The 5411-nt window shown below is 45.2% G+C and overlaps 1 long non-coding RNA gene across 1 annotated transcript in view; it reads right to left on the bottom strand.

Annotated features, from left to right (window-relative positions):
* The window catches only part of LOC121674668, a 52596-nt gene extending 51620 nt beyond the window's left edge, over positions 1-976 (bottom strand). The window contains exon 1 of the long non-coding RNA XR_006019754.1: positions 597-976. This is a non-coding gene — a long non-coding RNA (uncharacterized LOC121674668). The remainder of the gene's footprint in view (positions 1-596) is intronic.
* Positions 977-5411: the final 4435 nt, after the last annotated feature.

The raw sequence follows: 5411 nt of genomic DNA, 5'->3' as shown, positions 1-5411 counted from the left end.
AATTCCTTTAACAGGAAAAAAACTAAGACTAAACTAAAACCCCAACAACATTGCACAGTACTAGCACATTGGTATTATTAGTATATTAGAATTATATCAATATATCATTAGCATAGCCTCTTTTTCACCTCTCTGCTGACCACAGAGGGTACCCGGGCTAACTTGACCCTCATGAAATGCCCACATTGGGGGTATAAGAATAACCGAGTACGGTATGTGCTAAAAACTGTGTCCTGGAAACTGGATGGCCCTTTTCAAAACGTCTCTTATTGTACAGGTAGCAAGCTGTGGCAAGCGGCAAGGGTAGCTTAGAGTATACCCTGAGCTACACTTCACCAGTGGAGATCAGAATGAGCAGTTGCATACTTGGCATTTCCACGGATTTCAAGGCTAGATAGTTGGTTCCCAGATTCCTAAAGATGCTGAGTATTAAAAACATCTCTGCAGTAAAAACAACCAGCTCAGGGCCACGGCAGCCCTGCCACGTACGACAGGCTGGGAGCTGGGCTGCGCTCACTTCTTTCCAGGACAATAGCACTGTTTTCCTTCCTTTCATGCTGCAAAACAGATTCAGCCTGCTTGCATTAAATTCTTACGTTAATGTTCCATTAATTAGCTTCCCTTTCTTCATGTTTGCTCTTCATTGTTCTGCTTTTACTTTGTTTCGCTCCCCGTATAATTAAAATGTTTAACATTGTTCCTTCCTGTGGTCAGGACACACTCGCTTACGTCCGCGTCGCTCCCAGCCCCGGCTGAGGCCAAATGGAAGCAATTAAAACCAGGAACCACGTTGCCCGTGTGTCGCCCCCCTCGCCGCCGCCCAGTCCCTAACGCGGCGGCGCCTCCGACCTTTGCCGGGCCCCGCGGCCAGGCAGAAGGGTTCGGGGCGTCTTTCTGCTGAAATAAAGGAGTGATGTATTTACTGATTTTGCGTAATGTCCGTGTATACGGACAGGGTTGCGCACCGGCAGCTCCACCTCCGCCCCGCCGCCCCGCTGAGGGGGGCCGCTGCCGCCTCCGCCCGGTAGGTGGCGCCTCAACACCGCCCACCTGCGCGGCCCGGCCCGGCCCGGCCCGGCCTGCTCGGGAGAACGGAGTAAAATAGAATATTGGAATAATAAAGCGGATGGTAAAAGCCGCCGGTCGCTCCCCCTGCGCGATCTCTTCTGAAAAGCGGAGCGGCAGGATGGGCCTGAACCCCGCTGCCACGGTCCGGCTTGCCCGGCTGTCCGCCTCGGTGGGCTTTTGGCTTACGGAAGAGCTGTAAAAAAAAAAGTGAATTAAAACCACTTTAGTCTTGGGTCAGCGAGGCCTGACAGAGCCTGCCCGGCTCAGCACCGGTCACTGCTGCAGTCGGTGCCCGGACATTAGAGGCTTTCACATCCCGTGGGATCACACGGTGGGTGCAGCAGGGCTGTACTGGCACAGAACTGGTTCAATGGAAAGGTGAAGCACTCCCTTTCGGGAATGAAAAGCTGCTGTTTCAGGAGAGGGTGCTGGGCTGTGGGTCGCCGCCTGAAACAGGGAGGAGTTAGGCACCAGGTCAAGTCAATGTGAGCCCCTTGCCCAGTCTCCCCAGAGCTCCCAACTCAGCTTCCCGACTGCGTCGTCCCATGGCCCGCAGTACCTGCCTTTCACACAGGCTGTATCAGCCCCTCTGAGTGCAAATCGGGGCTGCAGTCTCCGCTCAAGAAGCCAGGACCTCGTCTCTCGTACTGTTTTTTTGTTCCATGACTATAAAAAGGAGCTACTGATATTTTGCCTTCCCTGAAGTCAAACCCATTAAACAGTGTAGGACAGCCTTCTATCATGGTGATGGGAAAAGTAAGGGAGGGAAGCTATAGATTTTTAAAAAGCTCATTTTCTTCTTTGGGTGTGTTTGTTTTTAATTAAATGCAGAAGTTCATTAAAACGCACTGATAAAAATCAAGAGATTTATTTAGAGGTTTCTTTGTTAGCCCGTATCAGTTTATAATGTATCTGCATGGTAAGGTAGTCAACTGCAAGATGTGTGAGGGATTTAAATATGGAATATCCATGTCTGGGAAGCAGGTAGGAAGGCAGTGAAACAGTCAAGGTGTTTTGGTGGTTTTTTAATTACATTTGACAAGAGTCACTATGCTCTTCAAAGAATTTACAGCTCAGTGTCAAAAAATACTGTTTTGGTTCACTTCTCCTTGAAAATCCTCTCCTGCAAGCAATGCAAACAGTTGTCCTGAAATGATAGGATACTTCTGGAAAGAGAAAAGTGTTTCTTTGTGACATCTATGCTTCCACTTCTGTATATTTTTAACACAAGCAGCTAGGATGTTGCGAGGACAGGGTGCTGGTATCACATCTTTGTTACTAGAATATTGACATCTCTTGCTTCATTGATTTTTTATTACAGTCCCAAGGTTAGAAATAATGATTGTCAGTGACATCTGCTTTGCTGCTTGCTTCAGCTTCAAGTGGTAATTTCAAGCATATTTTATTTTAGATTATTTCTCCCCATCTATATAAATTCCCTGCCTTTCTGTCTGCAACAGGAATAAGTAGTTTGTAAAAAGCCACCTCTTGAAAAGTTCAGGGCTGCAACATGCCAGCATAAAAGATAACAGCAAACCAAGCTGCCTTTGTCACTACTACTGCTGCTCTCTTGGCATCTGTCGACAAAGAGCCACTCCAATCTGGGGATCCCTGCTGGGGTGAGATATGGCCACGTCTCCAGCAACGGACCGGGCGACACCAGTGCCAGAACGCTGCGACCATCTGATGCAAGTCGCTCCTAATGAAAGTCCAGCATGGGGCTAAATGAGTTTCCTCCACTGCTGGGTGAGGGGCTAATGATAAAAGCCCTCCCTGGGCTCGCCACTGCTGTCAGTAGCTTTGTCAGGGCATATGGCAGTTCGCTAACTGCAGCTTGTGTGAGGTTTCCTCTCACCGTGTTACCTCTGGATTTGGCTGGCGGGCTCGGCTGAGACTCCTCTGCCTGCTGCCCGAGTGGTGTGCGGGTGTGTGGGTGCCTGCCGTGACTAAAGGGCGGGGACTTGTGCGGCGATATCGGTTTGGCACCCGGTGACTGTTGCTATTGCTGCTGGAGAAGCACAGCTCACATGAAATCTGTACCGGTTTGCTGTAGAAAAGGCAAAAAATGTGCTAGTTAGTGAGGTTAGCCATGCTCCCTCACATGCAGACACGCTCTGCTGCCCCAGTCGTGTGGGCTAAGGCATTCTGCATTTTCAGTCACAGCATTCACTGGGTGTTTTTTTTTATTATTATTATTATTATTATTATTATTATTACTACTACTACTACTACTATATAATAGTAATAATAATAAAGAAAAAAGGAAGAATAAATAAATAGGACAGTTGTGGCCACAAAGTCCCTAGGCAGCTCACAAAATGTAATTTAAAATAATAAGAGGAAGAAAGTAGATTCTATCTTCCAGTAGTAGACCTTTCATTAGAGAAACCAGTGAGAAATTTGGCAAAGTGGATTAAAAAAACCCAAAAGACAAATGCACATATGCATGCAAACACATACACACACACAGACAGAGATTCTACCTGGAAAGTGTGATGAGTTAAAAAAAAAAAGGCACCACCAAACCACTGTAGGGATAGGAGCTTGCTGGCTGACATTCTTATGGCAGTTTCTCCCACCTCAACTTTTTGTAGTTGATGTTAAATGTGAGACCTGTAATTTATTTCTTTTTTCAAACATAGCAGTAGCAGCATGTTCTCTGCACCTGTTGGCTTTCTCATTTGCTTCTCACAACAATTCCTTTGCTGTTGAGACATGATTTGAATGACAGGCACTGCTGAATCAGCTTGTAAATAGAAATGGAGGTGGGTTCAATGCATTTTCCAAAATAACCTCCCTCTTCATGCCTTGTGTGACTTGCCCCTTGCAAGGCATATCCTATTCCTCTTCATCTCTTGCCATTCAATTTCTCTGTTCTGTTTTAATATTCTTTCTATCTCTCACCATTATTTCCATGTTCTTGTGTTGCTCTCTTCTGACTACACTCCCCTGGGTTCACTCTTCAACTTGATATCAACAACTTAGATAACAGCAGAGGCATTCATAAGTGAAATGTTTAGTTAAAGCATGATAACCCTGCCCTTGAGATGCATTCATGGCAGGTCAAAACCATATAAAGCTTTTCTTAGAGACCTTCACTTACAGAATAGTCACTGGTCCTGACTGACCACACTAACTCCATGGTGCCCTGGGATTAATAATTCCCCAATACTGAGTTAGACTGGCTTTTTGCCGCTAAGGACACAAAGCAGCTCAATGGAAGGCCATAATGTGAAGCATTATAAGAAACAAAACAAAACCCACAGTCCAACAAAACAAAACACAGTCTTACTACTGCAGTCACTGTCCATTTTCTGTGACTTATAAACTCTACTCAGTAGAGTCCTAAGTCAGGATTTTGGCATGTTTTTGGGATTTGTCAAGGATGTACTTGTTTAAATGCATATGGCACACTCTGCCTGTGGATCTCAAAGCACCTTAGGCCTGTTTATCATTTAGACTCTTAAGACCCCTGGCTGGGTAGGTTATGTCAAAGACTGGGAAACTTAGGCATTGAGGCTGTGGTCTTTAGCAAGTTTATTACTGCTAAGATCCCTTCCAAGATCTGTGCCAAAATGCTTGATGCACTATTGAAAAAGGGGTTTACGTGCCTTAGCAGATTTGCCCTGTTTTATAAGCTTCTCCCTGGCATTACTGTCAATCTTGAAAGCCAGTGGGAGTTCTGGATAGGTCAGGGAGGTCACACAAAGGTCCATTTAATTGTATCAGATCGAAGCAAAGTACAGATGGAAGCCTGCTGCGTTTTTCTGGCACATGTTCCAGATGCCTTTTAAAACTAAATCTTTGGATTTAACCAACACATTTATTAGCAAGTGCTTCATGTGTGCTTCAGGTGATTCTTCTGTTGGTGGTATTATCTAAATGAATCAATTTTTAAAAGGAATTTGCTATTATTTAAAATATGTTGTAGTGAATCATGTGGGAAAGTCCACCAAGTACTGAAAGCATTATGTCCCATTTGTCATACTGCTGTGATAAGGTATTCAAGAAATTAATGTTCCAATTTAACTGAAATAAAAATGAATTTTATGTGAAAGCATTTTTTTTTCCTGTTTTGCTGTTGACAGATCCACATATATCCAGTACAAACTTAAAATATGCTGTCAGTGGCTTTTACTATGTCTTGGAAGCTATGGGAGAAACAACTGAGGGGCTGTGCATCCTGTGAGAGATTCTCAGAGCCCAACAAATCTCTGCCTGCATGAGGGCAACCCTGACCACTGCTGAAATGTGTGCAAGCCCAGCTGATGTTCTAGGGGTTCCTGGGATGTCTGCTGCAAGCTCCTCTCACTCCAGTCCTATGTTTGCTGTGCTTATCACAT

Source organism: Corvus kubaryi, unplaced genomic scaffold (genome assembly GCF_017639235.1).
Source record: "Corvus kubaryi isolate FWS band 111438036 unplaced genomic scaffold, C.kubaryi_AGA036_p1.0 69, whole genome shotgun sequence".
Lineage (NCBI taxonomy): Eukaryota > Metazoa > Chordata > Aves > Passeriformes > Corvidae > Corvus > Corvus kubaryi.
The sequence above is the reverse complement of the archived record's forward strand: the minus strand, read 5'-3'. Positions and strand labels throughout refer to the sequence as shown.